We start from the raw sequence: 17,655 nt of genomic DNA on the forward strand, positions 1-17,655 counted from the left end.
TTCTTTGACCTACAGTAACCCAGTTTCCATTGGCTCCCTGTAGGTCATTGGTACCAATGGCGGTCATTGTTTACTCGGACCATGACAGATCCATATGATCTGGTTATTCGGTTTGATTTGCATGTTTGGTTTTGGCAAAAATTTTACGCCGGATGTCCTTCCTTACGCAACCCTCTGCATTTATCCGGGCTAGGGACTGGCTCAGAGAGACACTGCCCCCCCCCCCCCCCCCCCCCCACACACACACACACACACACACACACACACACACACACACAAGGGTAGCTCAGGGAGACACCGGCCACATAAATAAATACATATGAAAACATATTGGTGAATTTGTTCATGGAAAATACAGCGCTGACAATTCCAAAGATAGTCATTTTTGTGTTCCATAGATCCACATTGAAGTAACCTACCAGTATTTCTAGATTAATGACAAATATTTACTGTTGATAACCTAAGAATTGGTTGATCTGTCTAAATTATGACCTTAAGAAATTACTATACACTCGTAACTACAATCCTTTTACATGCCCTGCCATAACAACAACTACATTATTTCCTAAAATTGCTGTAAATGATACATTCCATTTACTTAAACCTTCTCGCAAATTCCATGAAAAGCCTGTATGTGATGAACCACAAGGACACAAAAGTAAATACATGACTGATAAATGAATAGTTAATCATGAAACTCCTTTTTTTCCTCTTTCCAAAATATAGCATTTTAAATTGCCATGGGATTGGCCAACAAATCACTTTCCACCAACTTTTTCTAGGAAATGTTTATCATTAAGACTGGCATCATTGTACATTTTTAAAGACCATGCATGCCATGTTGATTGGAACATTGTTAAACAGAAACGTCTACCAAGGAGAAAAGTTATAATAAAATGCTAAATAAGATTTCCTATTTTTTCCTTTCTTCTCCTGGGAAAATATTGTTTATTCAAGGAAAAACTTTTTGCACTTATCTCTGACTGTCATAGGACTTTACTTAATGTTTCATTATGCTGACCAGACTCTTTAAAAGGCAGTGTACGAGCTCCTTACCACCACCACCTCAACTCCTTTCCTCACACACTCCCCAGACATCTGATAAATGTTACACACCGATTGCCAAGTAAAACAGAAGGCATTGTTTTTGTCTCCTCAGCACCGGATAAGGGCTTTTGGAAGGCAGACATGCATAATGACAGCCCCGTAATTGCCTCTTTAGTCTGGAGTCCTTTCTTATCTGTCCCCCGTGTTGCCTGCTGCTGCCAGGCTGTGTGGGTGCAGTCTCATCCAAAAAATGTTTAGTTCAGATTCATCTTGTTCACTATGACTGATTGTTTATGGATTGTATTCATTATTGTGGCAAGTATATATGTTTGCATGGTGAAGGGGTATACGAAAGAATGTCCCTCTGTCCTTCTGTGTCCCTCTTGTCTGGGCACTAGGGTACATTGTCTGGAATCTTATTTTTAATCGGCCCAGTCAATATTGAATATCTTAATATGCCCACAGCCAAATTGTATGCAGGAAAGGACCTTTATGCTTGCTCCCACAATTCCCTAAATTAAGCTAAAGGATTGCTTTTTACGGAATTAACTATATCGCACATTATACATACAGTGTTCTAGTAATTTAAAAAAATATGAGAAATGTACTTATATATTTCAGCCCTTTTTATTTTAACATTGTTATTAATCAGGTTTTGCTGGTAACTAATTGATAACAAGGCGGGAGAAGACAGATGGATAATTTATATCAAGTGTCTTACAAACATCCCAATTTTGATAACTGAGAAATGGAATGTTTAAAAATATATTCATAGTGATATATTGGTTGGATGTTGCCTACTTTTTGGTATGATACTGTCCATCTTAATTATTCATTTGCCACACATTTCTATCTTGTGATAATGAATACATTCAGGCGGAAGATAATAGATCATAAAGAAAACAACTGCCTTGGCTCACCATGCTCCTTTTTTTATTTAGATAATGACTTCTGGCAATGTAAATGTTTTGTTGTATCCTTTTAGTGTCTCCTGTTAGCATGTTTGGGCAAAACTACTGCCAGTGCTCAGGAGAACAATTGCTATGCAATCCAGTGACTGGGAAATGTAGCTGGTGACCTGGTTACTATGGGACACAATGTGAGTTGGGCAAGTATTCTGGTAAAACACTGCAGATAGGGTAGATGAACATGAGACCAGAATGAAATAACAGTCTGTCTCTATCTGGTGGGATTTTGTCTTCAGGATGTCGACCTGGAACTTTTGGTCCAAACTGCAAGCCCAGGTGCAGCTGTGTCAACAGCGGCCAATGTGATTTCAGGACTGGGGCTTGTTTCTGTCCTCCTGGCCTCATTGGTGCTGACTGCAGTTTGAGTGAGTCAACATATCCTTAACTTGTTTGTAGGCCAGCTTGCAAGCAGTTTCCTTTTTTATTGCTCTTTTGAATGATATGAATTTCACCTAAATTTATTGCAAAATGAGAAGAGATGATGTATGCCAGAGGTAGCAATCAGCTAATTTACTCCTGTAAATACAAATACTTAAGATGTTTTTTAACAGTAAACAGCGATACAATTGCTCCCACAGATATGCAAACAAAACAATGAAAAATCATAAATACTTGGCAAACCAGCCATATAACCTATTGACTTGTAAAAATTAAGTTTGAAGGATTGCATACATCATTTAAACATGTTTGATTACTCAGTATTTATTTAAGGGCCTTTTTCCTATGTAGAGTTGAAATGAACAGAGATGGTGGAACAGCATTGTGAATGATCCTAAATACAAGCCCCGATTTCTGCGGAGCAAATATTTTAAAACTTTGAAGTATTTTTCAGCACTGCAACCTGATGTTTTCCTTTCAAAAAATGTCAAGTTTTCTTTTTCAACGCTGAATATTTTCTTTTAACCAAAATGCATCTTCAATTGTTTTCTTTGTATTCAGTTACACTTCAATAATCATTAAAATAATGTTACTTTTACTTCCTCTTCTTTCGGCTTTTCCCTTCAGGGGTCGCTACAGTGAATCAACTGTCTCCATCTAACCCTATTATCTGTATCCTCCTCTCTTACCCCAACTACCTTCATATCCTCTCTCACTACGTCTATAATTCTTCTCTTTGGTCTTCCTTGAGACCTCTTGCCTGGCAGCTCCAATTCCAGCATCCGTCTATCAATATATTCTCTATTCCTCCTTTGTACATGACCGAACCATCTCAGTCTGTCCTTTGTACATGACCGAACCATCGGTAATTTATCCCCCTCTGGTGGTTAACAACGGAGCCTGAGAAAATAAATTAAGACGCGTCACCCATTTGTACATTTACATGGTCTCACACAATTTTAAAAAAGGAAACATTTCAATCAAACATCACGTGAAATGTACATCAAAGTGGCACACAAGTTCTGGTAGCATCAAATCCTAACAAAAAATATTTAATTACACCTGTGATTGAAAAACCATCATAAGAAGAGGAAGCTACAATCATACCTCCTCAATACATGAAGATCATGTATCTGAAAAGGAACTATAAGGTATTAAATTGTTGATGAAGAGGACAGTATTTCAAACAACTGCATGATCCCTAATAAGCCAACATTATTTCATGTTATTGAAGTGTTGATCAAAGGAATACATTCAAGACTCACTACTGTTTCAGATCTGGTCTGAGGTAAGTACATTTCATGTCAAACATCTTACAAATTAAAACAATATATATGTTTTTTGGTGCAGGCTGTTCTCATGGGTACTGTGAGAAGGACTGTGCAAAGTGGTGCGCCTGTGGGGAAGGAGGACAATGTCACCCAACAAATAAGAGGTGTATCTGTGCCCCTGGTGGGATGGGACAATACTTCAAACAAGGTGTGGAAAAGCTAGAGTCAGTGCCCACTCCAAGAAAAAACGAAACACCCTCATACTATTTGGCACATTACAAAAACATTTTTTCATTTTTGCCAGCTTGCTGACATGGATGTCTTTTTTAAATGCATTCAAGTAATCCAAGGGCCTCGAAAAAAGAAATTGATTTTAAGAGGAATTTTGGAAAGATGGGGGTCAGTTTAACTCGAGATTTACAAGATCAAGAAGACAATTGAAATTATGTTATGGTAAATAGATGGCTAAATGTTGTATACTGTTAACATTTGTTTGATTAGTGATTTGATTTAGAAATAAATTTAAACTTCCAAGTTTTTCCTTTTTCTTCAGAAGTAACATAATTTCTTCTGGCATGAAAATCTAATGATCAGCTTTTTTTTAAAATTTTTTCTAGAATAACTTTTTTTTACCATAACTTGATATGAAGTCACCACTAAAGCAGACTCACATCGTTGACCACCATGAGACTTAATGAGTTTTTCTGAAATAGAAGGCATAAGTAGAGAGATGATAAAAAAAAAATAAAGAAAACTGCTAATCAAGTAGGAGTGTGTAGAGCAGAACTTTTCCGCGTATATTTACGTAACAAATTCTCCATTTCCTCAGTGTTAGTTCTCTGGTGATTATAAGTTGTTTTTTTGGGAAACAGAGGCACAGTTGTGTTTTCTTAATCTGTATCTTTATCAGCAATTCAGCAGGATTGCAAAAGGGGGTTTCCAGCACTAAATGTTCTCTTCTTTGGCCTCCTGCAAGATTGGAACACAGCACATCTTAAGGTCCTTGTGTTGAATGTTTACAGAGATCTATAAGTAGCTTGTTCTCAGTTGCACATTACTGAATTTGGCAAGGAATCAAATAAATAAACAGAAAATCAAAGGCATTATTATTGTTTTCCTAATCTAAACTTTTCAAAGAAGCATGATTATTCTTTTATGTCAGCGCCAAATTAGACTATTCTTCCAAATCTTTATTGAACTGTTGAAATTTTTCAAATAGCATTGTAATTTCTTTCGTGTATGTAATCAGACACATATGTGTGTGTGTGTATAAGAGATACAGAGAGAGATAGAGATAGACACAGAGCACTCACTATCTTCAAGGAGATGTAGAGTTGATCCTGGAAGCCTTGTGGGCACTGCATTTTGTTGTACTCTGAATGTTCCTCCAGTTTGTCCGAGGGGGCACTATGGCCTGCAGTGCAGAAACAAATGTGGTTGTGAGAATGGAGGTCTCTGTGATCCAGTTGATGGGACTTGCAAATGTTGATTAGGCTGGAGTGGTACGGCCTGTGATACAGGGACGACTGAAGGGGAACATCAGAATTCAGCATAACAAATTCTTAAGACTACTCACATTGACAATATTGATATGGTAAAATGTTAATAATAGTTACTGGGTGAGAAGGGAACCGTTAAGTCGATTGTAAATATGACATGTTATTTTAATTATTCAACCAAATAAGATAAACAATTTGATACACATTGTATATAAATTTAAGGTATCCATTTTATAAGATTTTTTTAATGCCTGTTTCTCCGCACAGCCTTCCTGCTACTTCCCAAGTAATCAGATAGAAGCAGAAACCATTCATTTTTAATCCAAATCTCCGATCTGGCTTTCCTTACATTTATGCCAATAACTTTTGAATTTTTCAGGAAATTTGAAGACATTAGGACAGAATGTACAGTAGGCAGTGTCTATTTGATGATTACTTACCAAGCAATGTATAACATTGCATATTTAACTAAACAATGCTGTTGTGTCATGTTTTACTGCTGCATTTATGCAGTTATAAATAATCAATTATATCCCTAAATTGTATTTTGATCCCATTTCTCTGTGGTTTTCTCTATTCCTTTTCCTGGAAAAAGTGAGTTACTTGACCCAAAACTACAATGTCTATGTTGTTCCACCATTTCTGACACATGAGAGCAATTCACTAACTTTTAACATGGTGTTGAAATAACCAGTTTTAGGCAATCTGCTGCCTTCATTGTAAATTAAATAAAAACATTTTCCACATCTTAGGACACCGTTTGTTTTTAATGAAAATGCTTAGTTTCATAGGGATATGTTCCTATCAACCCCACATTGATAGAACGCATTTTTAAAAAGAAGGTTCCTAGATAAGCCCTGGGTCACAAGGGATTAAGATGTAATGCAGAATACAAGCTGCATATAGTTAGGAAGATGTGCAGAATATTGAAGACATGGAGTTGAGTCACGAGTTGTCCTGATGGGTATGAAAAACATGCAAGCTGACTACATCTTTAAAGATCCAGGCTTTATGTTGCAGCTGTTTGGGTGTATGGGTGTGCTCTGTCACAGTTGAGAAGTTTCTTGCTCAACATGATTGATTGTGCTGAAATGCATGTTGTTTCATAGACACATTAATATCCTTTCGTCCGACACAGAGATCCGTGTCGGACTTTCTTATTGAAATTGCCATGTCCATAAGATTATATTTTTTCTTTTTAAGCCAATCTGTCTGTATATATCCCTAAATCATTATCTATAAGATAAGATAAGATAAGATAAGATAAGATAAGATAAGATAAGATAAGATAAGATAAGATAAGATAAGATAAGATAATTCTTCATTGATCCCTATAGGGGGAAATTCACAGGAGCCATAGCAGCGCAAAACATAACTATATCAATAAAGAATTAAGGATAAGAATAGATAACAGAATGACAACAACAAGAATAAAAATAGATAACAGAATGACAATAACAAGGATAACAGGATATAATGAAAAAATGAGCTAATTATGATGTCAAAAAAAATCTAATTATTCTGGCCAGGGCAATAAATCATTGTATTGCCAGGGCAATAAATCAATATTTTTAAACTGATGTCATCCAAATATCATATAGTATATAGTATTTTGAATTTTTTGTTATTGTGTTGTAATTCTACTTTAATTGACCAGAATGGCCCAGGAAACTCAAGTGATTAAAAAAAAAATTCAACATTACCATGACGTTATCCAGTATAATAGTGATTAAAAAGTCATCAAGAAGTTACCCCAAAATTACAAAACATAACCACTGCATCAGCAAGAAATTGCCATCAAATAAGAAAAAAATCTTGTATAGACAACTTCCATGATGATTTTTTTATTGCAATTAAGCAGTGTGTTTTCAGATATCTTATATGCATATAATTTTAGCAGAGCTTTTGAATGTTGTGATTTTCGATTTTTATATCAATGGAACATAGAAAACTGCTTTTTTTTAACTTTTTTGAATGATGTATGCTTGTGTGCCTGCCTGCCTATGTGTGTGTGTGTGTGTGTGTGTGTGTGTGTGTGTGTGTGTGTGTGTGTGTGTGTGTGTGTGTGTGTGTGTGTGTGTGTGTGTTTAGCCTGTCCACAGGGAACACATGGACTTGATTGTGCACAAGACAGTCAACGTCTCAATGGTGGGACCTATGACCGTTTTATTGGCACCAGCAGATTTACCCGTGGTTTCTATGGCCACTCCTTCCAACACAGCAAGATAACACCTAGTCTTGTGACAATAGGTAATGGTTAGGGTTCAGTAGCAACTCATTTTGACTTTTCTTACACCCACAGTGAAATGTATGACACTTTAGCTTTGTCTTATCCATAGCTTGTATATTTAACCTAAACTCAGCACTTCATGTTTCTTCTAGTATGCCCATCTGGATTTTTCAGAGTGAGGTGTGCCCTTCCTTGTGACTACAATGTTGGACAAATCTGTGACCAAGTGACGGGACAGTGTATATGTCCACCAGGCTACTATGGGCCTCAATACCAAAAATGTAAGTCGATAACCTAAGGCTTAAATCTTAAATCTCGGAACCTTTGTTATATTTGTGTTAATTAATATTTTACTCTGTGACTTTTTTTTAAGAATGCAGCCTCAGGGCGGCATGGAGCAGTGTCTCCCTGAGCCGATCCAAAGCCCGGATTAATGCAGAGGGTTTTGTCAGGAAGGGTGTATGGCTGAAACTTGCCAAAACCAAACATGCAAATCAAACCTTACAATCTCATACCGAATTGGTCGAGGCCCGTGTTTACAACAACCGCCATTGGTACCGATGACCTACAGGGTACCAGTGGAAATTGGGCTACTGTGGGTAAAAGAAGAAGAGGAGGGAGGTGTGTTCGGAAAGCAGAGAGAGAAGAGGAAAGGCAAGAGTCTGGGACTGAGAGTAGGGACTTTGAATTTTAGGACTATGACAGGAAAAGGTAGAGAGTTGGTCGACATGATGCAGAGCAGGGAGGTGGTTATACTGTGTTGTCCAGAAGACCAAGTGGAAAGGTAGTAAGGGTAGAAGCTTAGGAGCCGGCTTTAAGTTGCACTACCATGGTACTGACAGGAAGAGAAATGGAGTTGGAGTTATCTCGAAAGAGGAGTTTGTTAGGAATGTTCTGGAGGTGAAAAGAATGTCAGATAGACTTATGAGTCTGAAACTGGAAATTGAAGGTGTGAAGCTCAATGTTGTTAGTGGCTATGCCCCGCAGGTGGGATGTGAGTTAGAGGAAAAGGAGAATTTCTGTTGACACCAAAATGTCTGCTTGAATTATATTAAAGGCTGATCAGAAATCTAGTATGACTACTCTTGCATTGATGTTAGCTTTATCTAAATGTTTGGAAATGGTATGGACCAAAACAGCCACAGCATCCTCAGTACCACAACCCTGCGTATAAACAAACTTATATGGTTCAGGCTTATCTTTTCTTGTTGTAAGTATAAGCTGGGGTAGGATAACTTCTCAAGATTGCATGATCATTTTAGTAGAGGCTATTGCTCTGAAATGTTGTGTTTTTTCAGTCACTTTTATTTGGCATGTCAAACCAACAGTTTTCATATGGGATTTCAGGTAATTGTTTTATATACAATGTTTTTCTTGACAAACGAACAGTATGCTTATCTATAGAAGTCGGAAATATTGGTTGCCATAGTGGTGCCAACTCACCTGCCAAATTCTTTAGAAGAAAGGCACCACATTCATCTGGTAAAGCAACTTTTTTTGTGTTTCTGCACTGAAAGGTTGATGGTAATTCATTATTGTCTAAAGGAATTAATTGCTCCAAATATTTGATTAGACCTGCTGAAACAATCTACTAATTCAAATCTAGCAGAAAAGGTTCAGGTCATTTGCAAAGAAAAATTCATTTTCAGCTCCAATAGGTTTAGTTGAAGATAATATTCCAGTCATAGTTTTCAAGTGACTCCTTTGGGTTATTGGCCTTAAAAGTGTCTCAGAAGGTAACAATAGCATTTTTCTCCTTTTAAAAGAAGTCTCTCATCTTTGTTTGTAAAAAGTTATATTCCTAGAGTTTAAAACATCTTTAATGTTCTTTGTCACATATGATTTACCATTCTCACACCACACCTTTAACATTCATTCATTCATTATCTCCCACTTATCCTGCACTTAGGGTCACAAGTCCACATATAAAGACACATCTGGGCATCTCATTCACACATCTGGGCAATTTTCCAATCTGCATGTTTTTGGAATGTGAGATGAGACCGGAGAACCAAGCAGACCACGGGAGAATGTGCAGGGTCCTTGCACTTTGAAGCGGAAGCACCAACCACTGTACCACCATACCACCTGCCTTTTAACAACATATGGTTAGGGAGGGGTGGTGTCAGAAGGGCCCCCTGAGCCCAGCTATGATGCACTTTTTTCGGGATCATCACCGCATCACTTGCATCAGAGCAGATAGCGATCTCAGATCTCTTCGTTTCTTCGTGGTTCATTTACACCAGAGTGCTCTCTGTGTGGTGTTTACCTGTACTCCAAGGGGTTTTCCTTGTTTTTTTCTCCCATTTCAAAGCAGTTCATAATTACCGATTGGAGTGAGTGAAAGTCCACCCATCTTCTTCCGCTTATCCATGCTGGGATGCTGGAGTCTATCCTAGCTGTTGGGCGAGAGGTGGGTACACCCTGGACTGGTCGCCAGTCAATCGCAGTGAATCACATATATAGACAAACAACCATTCACTCACTCATTCATTCCTAATTTTTTCCAATTGTGGGAGGAAATCGCACAGGCACAGGGGAGAACGTGCAAACTCCCCTTGTCAGAATCGAACCAGGGTCCTTCGTGCTGTGAGGCCAGTGAGGCCAGACCACCATGCCACCTGTGAGTGAGTGAGTGAGTGAGTCAATTGTTGAATATCTCTACTGCATTTGTTACCCTCTAATTGACTGGGGATCAGTAGAGGTTGTGCTCCGCCTCTCGTCCAATGTCAGCTAGGATTAGCTTGAGCACTACCAAGACTGTATGCACAATAAGCATTACAGAAAAGGAATGAAAACATCACCAACTTAGGTTGGTTGTCATATTTTGCATTCTATCAAATGCACCACACATATTTCATACAGAAAATGTCTTGATCATAGGCAGGCCAGTCTACTATCCTCGGTTTATCCTTGATAGTTGCGTAGTTGCAGCACATGGTAAATATGACTTGATACTCCTTAAATAAGCTTAGATGTTAGTGGACAAGACAAGGTCTGATTGGCATCTGAGATTGTTCCAAAACCCATGTGTCTCTTTCAGCTGTAATGGTGCTTTCACAGCAGAAGTGCAATTTGTCATTGCCAGGAATAATTACCCTATAGACACTACCTTTGTATCAAGTGCTGTTATAAGAGGTTGGTCCTAATCCTTTTCAATTTTGAGGACAAGAAATTCATGATCTTCGCAAACTTTGAAATTTTGAATTTTGATATTTGTCATATTTCTGTCAGTCCTATAAAAGTAGCTCCCACCCAAACTTGGCATGTTGATAGTATTTCAAATTGCATTTGTGGATTCAGCGATAAACTGTTTTTAATTACAATGGTTTAACTAAGTGCACTTATGGCTCATGATGCAATAATCTGAAAAGCCAGGACAATATGCCTTGCCACCTTAGGATTAAAAGTCACGACATTCATTTTTACATTTAATCCTTGTCCCTGATCTACAGTTTGTCAAATTATCTGATTGTCAATAAGTAAAAAGAGAACATGGGGAAATCTATAAGTTTCAACCAAAGGTGAGCAAAGTTGTTGAACTGCTGATATATTTACCTATACAGTGGGTGATGATGATGATCTCCCTATTACAAATTTAGCCTCTTTACCAGGATTTGACAAGTTTCTCAATGATTTCTTTGTCACAAATTAATTACTGAAAGTTGTTAACAGAATATGTTTGAGTAGAATTGTTGATTTTACTTAAAGCTGAAAATGAAAATATATTTTGCTCGGTTGGTATCACTTGAATACATTTCAAAACTGCTTCTAAAAAATCCATTATACATTACATTGCTTCTGACTTGTCTGTAGCTCCAAGGTCCCATATACAATTTTTCGAATTCATTTAATTTTTTTTTTGTAGAAAGGTACCATCGAAAACATTTACATTTTGAAACACAATAGTAGTTACAATAGATCAACAGGTTTTGTCTCAAAAGCAAATCATTATCAATAGTGTCATTGTGCTTGGTGAGATTGTGTGCTGACAGGGAGACTGACAGGCGTGGCGGTAGCTTGGCAGGCAGGCTGCCAAGTTATTTGATCAGAGACAGGTGTTTTCCAACTGCTTAATGCATTCCTGTTACATCCCTGTGCCCTCCTGCCTGCTTGCGAGGCTCTCTGCTGCAGTGTTAGAGCCTAAATGGCCACTTCAGACCCAGCAGGAGACAGACTCAGCATTTCAGAGTAGCTCTAAGTAACAGTCGGAGTTCTATCTGTCTAGATAGAGCACGCATACGGAATTTTAAAGTGAGCCTGTTTGCATAGCTTTCAAACTGAAATGGTAATCCATAATTGTTAAATTTCAAGCTGTCACATTACTGGAATGAAGAAGTGGATGTATTTTCTCAGTACATTTATAGAATATTTAAAGCAAAAATTATGATAAAAAGGTCAAGTGTATTTTTGTAGCTCGCAAACTCCTGTAGTTGAATGTAAAAAAGAGCATTGCAGTTTTCTGTTAAATGGAAAGCATCAATACTGAGCAGTTAAACCAAAGGCATGTAAAAAATCCTCATTTCAGAAATCAATTGTGTTAAAGATCTGAAACATATAACAGGTTTGAGAAATGTGTTTTTCTGTGTTTCACAGTCTTTACTGGTTTGAACTACTGGCTGAACAAACAAAAACTAAGCCTTTTCAAATCTCTTTGTCATGAGGATTTTGGAGTACCGGGCTCGGTGGTTAACTGGCAGAATGGTGACAATTCATATATTTTTAGTTACTTATTTTCAATTATTGCATATTTTATTATGTGTGAAAAGGCGTCATTATTTACCCTGCTGCTGAGAGGAAATGTGGGATGCTGTTTTTCAGTGATACTGGGTGAGTAATTTGTAAAGTAAACTACACCCCATCTTCCGTCAGAATTAAAGACCTAAAGACTTTTCATTTTTGGCAAAACAAATCTTTTCAGATGTTGTGGTTACTTATAGATAAAGGAATCAGTTTTTGTGTTCTGTTTCAGTACGTGAAGCTGGAAAGTTTGGGCTGAGATGTGAAAAGTCCTGTGACTGTGCAGGTGAGTCTCCCTGTAACCCATTTAATGGACAGTGTATCTGTGTGTGTGTGTGTGTGTGTGTGTGTGTGTGTGTGTGTGTGTGTATAAGAGATAGAGCGAGAGAGTTTTCCTACATTTCCTGTCCCTCCCTCTTTCTCACACAATCACATAGACACAGAATTATGGTTGCTGATAGACTGCAAAACCTACCCAGCTTCAGTGATACCATCATGAAATGTGTGAGGCTCAGCTCCATTACTTCATGTCTTACCCTGTCTCTCTCAATAGCCACTCCTGTCTCCTGACAGTTATTTTAATCTGCGCCCAGCATGGAGTCAAGCTTGAAGCTGTCTTAGTTTTACCTCCTCAAAGCCCCAAGTACACACGATACCACGTACCATTTACTTCTCCTCCAAAAACACACGAACATTTGCTTCCTATTCTCAAATAATGCTGATGTCGTCTTGCTTTTTTTTCTCCCTTTTCAACAGCGCTCCACCAAACGTTAGGACTGTTGAACTTTTCTGTGTCCCAAAGAAAGAGAAGAGCAGGCAGAAAAACCACATAACCCAAGCATTGGTGTAAACTCCTGACTGGATAATTAAACACAGTGTTTGGCTACATGAAGCATTTCTCACATAATCTTGGTAAAGGTGATCAGGTGTTTCAGTGTTTACTCAACAGGGCCTGTTTCATACGTGGCATGTGATAGGGCATTAAAAGACACAATCGAAACTTTCCCCATCTGTCCAAGATTTAAGATCCATGACTACACTCTGTCCTAAGCATTGAATTTTAATATCTGCATGCCATGTGTTACATTGTCAGAAGTCAGTGCTGCAAGATTATATGAGGGATTAATTATGCTCTTTATCAAGGGGGTTTGACCTTATGTGAGAATGGGGCAATCTTTTCAGGCAATTCAACATTACAATTTAAAGTTATGTGATATATTTTGGGATTGTCTTTGTCACAATCCAATTAGTAAGACAAGGATATTGATGGAGTTGTAAGTTGTCAGCCTACCACTGTCAGAAATGAGAAATTAGCCTCATAATTGTCAAATAATTATTTCCCAAGATTGTAAAGGTGCAAATGAAAATGAATGGAGTAATCTAAGCAATTGAATAAACCAAAGGCTACTCTTTATTTTATTTTGCTATGGTAACATATGGAAAGGGGTCGCTGGCTACTGCATGCAGGGAAATAGAGTAGTACATTGATTGTCTATCCTGATTATCGGGATTATGTCCAACAAACCTTTTTTTCAAACAGGGTGGTGTGTTCCTCTAAAACGTTCATGCAAATATAACAAAATTCCATTAATATGTGTTAAAAGCCCTTTTTTGTCAAACCAAATATTAATTAAGGCTGTTCAATGGTACAGTTGTTAACACTGTTGCCTCACAGTTAGATGGTTCCTCAATCGAACCCAACAGGGGGCCTTTTGGAGTGGAGTTGTACTCGGAGTTGCATGTTCTCCCCATGCCTGCATGATTTTCCTCAAGGTTCTCCAGTTTCCTCCCACAGTCTAAAAACATGCATTAGGTGAACTAGAGACCCTAAATTGCCCAACCCTGTGCATGGATTCTGGCACTGTGATCAACTGGCAACCAGTCCAAGGTATACCCTGCCTTTCACCCAGAGACAAGTGGGATCAGCTCCAGACCTTCGGAACCATGACTGCTGTATTAGTAGTACATAATGAATTCTAACTATCCTGACAAACATTAGCACATTTAGATCCACAGCATTAAAGAGCTGTACAAGGTAATCCCCGTAAAATGATGCAGGGGATGTTTATTTAACATAAAATGAGATGAGCTGAGAACAACTTTATTAATCCCGAAGGAAATTGTTGTGCCAGAGTTTCAAGTAAAAAACATAACAGTAATAGATAATAGTAGAAAGGAGGAAGAATAAGAAATATAACGAAATATGAATTGTCTAACTGTTAGCAGTAACTACAAAGATTGAAGATTCCCTGCGGCTGAAGGAAGAGGAATTAAAAAGTCTGATAGCCTCAGGTAGGAAAGACAAAGGATAATTAAGGATAGAAGTGAAAAAGTTGAATTCATTTTCTGTTAAAATGTACTTCAGCATATCACCCAATTAATACGCTATCAAACCTACACCATTTTTGAAGTTGACTTACTTGCTCACACATGTTGTTATGGATATTTTTCAGGTTGAATACATTACAGACAATAAATAAGGGGACCGTTAGTTATATTTTTTCGTACTATGAGACCAATCTTGTTTTTGGTTTGCCTTATATGTTTGTCTAGCTTCTGAATTACAACCTCCATGTATTTTGAATTTGTCAGGTGACTTCTTGAGTGTGTGAGTATTGAGAGCAAAATATTGTTGGCAAATTCTTGCATAACAGATTTCCATGCATTACACTTGTACTTGATTCTTGAAGGCCCCATACAGTCAGTCTAAAAGAGTTTGACAATCTAATATAAATCATGAAAACTGAAATGTGAAATATCATTTTCAGTAAATTTTAGCGCATTATTTTGCCATCTAATGTGAAAACAGTCAGCCTAATTTTTTTTTTTTTTGTATCTCAGATCAGTTTAAGCGTTTGTGTTATTTTTCAGTGTCATTCAGGCCATCTGTAGTTTTCCTTTAATATTTATATTTTAAAGTAGATATATATTTCAATTTTAGAAAGCCCATTGAATATAAATGCATTCAATTTTGATATTTTTTTCTGTTTCTTTTGTTTTGTTCTACAATGCTGACAACACAAGCTGTCAACAAATAAATTAAAATTTGTGGGCAACTGGTTTTGCATCATCATCCCTGAATTGTGTGCTTTAATACAGTTTATGTGGTATTGATTTCTGTGATCACTGAGACAGGTTTGTGAGGAAAAGAAGAAAAAGAGGGGTGCTATGTGTGAGGCCAGCTGTCCAACACAATCCACTGTGTGTATGTTTGGGTGTGTGAGGGTAGATGTGTAGTTCGAAGACTTGACTGCATAGATTTGTGGTAAGTTACTACCAGACATCTCTCATCAGTCAGAAGAAGATCAAGCATTGAAGCTATGTCTGCCTCTCTGACTGTGGTCTAAAGTATACAGGGTGTGTGAGTGCACTTGAACAGGTTGCACTGCTGTAAGGTGTGTGTGTGTGTGTGTGTGAGTGTGTGTGTGTGTGTGTGTGTGAGTGTGTGTGTGTGTGTGTGTTTATATATGTTCACTTCTGTGTTTTTGAAGTTGTCAGATATAAAGAATTTCACCCCTGCTGCATTTTTCAAGATTGTTTGAGCATTTTCTATGTTATTAGCTAAATACAGCTGTGGTACAACAGAAGCAGGCAGGTGCCTGGACTAAGAAATTTACCCTTCCCAGCATCCCCAGATTGAGTGATGGGGAAGCAACCCACCGGTGTTAGACAGAACCCCCCACATCCACTCCCTGGTGTGGCTGATGGATGGGGGCTGCTCTAGCTCGCCCTGTGTTGTGACAAGCAGCAGATGTACTTCAATAATGTTTATTGGCCAGGCCTTCATCTTTAGATGGCACGCACCTGTTTTCAGTCAAATAGGCTCAGAGGGGCCATCCATCCAACAAGCTCTTGGTGGCCACTGCACTGTTGTATCTGCCTACCACATGTAACATAGGGTACTACTAATGAAAAGGTGGCATGCAAAATTATTCATAACATGCCAGGTGCATGCATATTGCTGTGAGGCACATAATCCATGTATATTCTGTCATCAGATAAGTTATTAGACTGCTTAATCACTGATTATTTCAGTCAACACAAAAGGAGTTTCCGGAATTGCCCAATAGCATTTTAGCTGCCATCCTCTTTGACATGCTGTGACTCTTGAGTCCTCATGAAAGGACAATACATTTTGGGATCTGTTCTCCTTGTAACATATATGTATTTTGACATTTACTTGTTTTCTCAATTTTACAAAAAAAGAGCAGTAATTCGTGTGACAACAATACAGCCCCACATTCAGCCCAATCACTCCGCAGGAGAGCCTTACAAAAAAGGTGACCTTGGTGTAGTGATCGACTGTAACGGTTTCAAGATTTTTTGTTTGTTTTCTGAATGCTTAGTATAAAAAACAATAAGAAAACAATCAAATTGTTTGGTGATTAGCACTCTGTCTTTACAACAAGAGACTCCCGGCTAAATTCAGCCAATGCCTGCCTGTATACTTTGCAAGTCATTGCTGTTCTTTGCAGATCTCTGGATTGTCAAGCTTCATCCCACAAACATAAACAATGCGGCAGTTTAATTCACAACTCTAAATTGATAGTAGAAGTAAATGTCAAGGTTAATGGTTTTAAAATCTTTACACATAGCACTAAGATCAATTGGAAAATGTCCAAGACATATCCTATCTCTGAACCCTTTGACTGGGATTGTCTTCAACGACCCCAGTCACCAACTTGTGTGCAGGATAAGGGATATGGATGATGAATGAATGGATAATGTCTCTAGAACAGGCAGGTGTTGCTCAGTTGGTGCCCTTCCCTTCCTATCAGAAGGTTAGCCGTTAGATTCCCGGGTCCTCCTGTCTGTGCACCCTCGAGAAAGGGACTGAACTCCAAGTTGCTCCCAATGGCCCGGTTGCCGCCTTGAATGGCAGCTCTGCAGTTGTTGTGTGTGAGTGTATGTGTGAATGGGTGAAAATAATGTAGTGTAAAGTGCTTGGATACTGCATGGTGTTAAAGGGCTATATGGGTGGAGATTATTTTCCATAGAAGCAAATCAACACATTTGCTGTGATAATGCATTTTTGATGTAATCAGGGAGGACTCAGAAAATATAAACAACACGACAGACCACATGTGACGACACAGAAGATTACTTTGGGGATAGTTAGAGTGAAGCAGAAAATTCAAACATGGAGAAACGTTAACATTTATAAAAAAAAAAACTTTCTGTGATTTTTAAACTGATTCACACATTTTTAACAGTAACTAAGAATTTGAAATAAAACATTGATTTCATTTTAAAGGAGAAAAAACATGCCTTTTGTGCTTTTTTAGGAAGAAATTAGCAGTTCCTTTATGCAGGCTGGTTTATCGGGAATGAGGCTTGAGGGAAAGCAAGAGGGAGGCAGGAAACCGGTGATGAAATAGCCCGTAAAAGGTAAGATCACATCATGGGTACTTTTTCAATGTAATTAAGCATACACCATGATTTACAAAGAGATTCTATCTCTTTACTGCCATGGCGTCACGTCCCAGAGTTAATTTCTGCCTTTTTGAGTTGAACCAGATCTC

At 38.0% G+C, this 17,655-nt stretch overlaps 1 pseudogene; it reads left to right on the plus strand.

Moving 5' to 3' along the window:
• The window catches only part of LOC147224281 (uncharacterized), a 40,756-nt pseudogene extending 24,954 nt beyond the window's left edge, over positions 1 to 15,802 (plus strand).
• Positions 15,803 to 17,655: the final 1,853 nt, after the last annotated feature.

The sequence above is a fragment of the Fistularia commersonii genome, chromosome 18 (assembly GCF_037954325.1).
Source record: "Fistularia commersonii isolate RoL2024-O1a breed Wild chromosome 18, RoL_Fcom_v1.0, whole genome shotgun sequence".
Taxonomy (NCBI): Eukaryota; Metazoa; Chordata; class Actinopteri; order Syngnathiformes; family Fistulariidae; genus Fistularia; species Fistularia commersonii.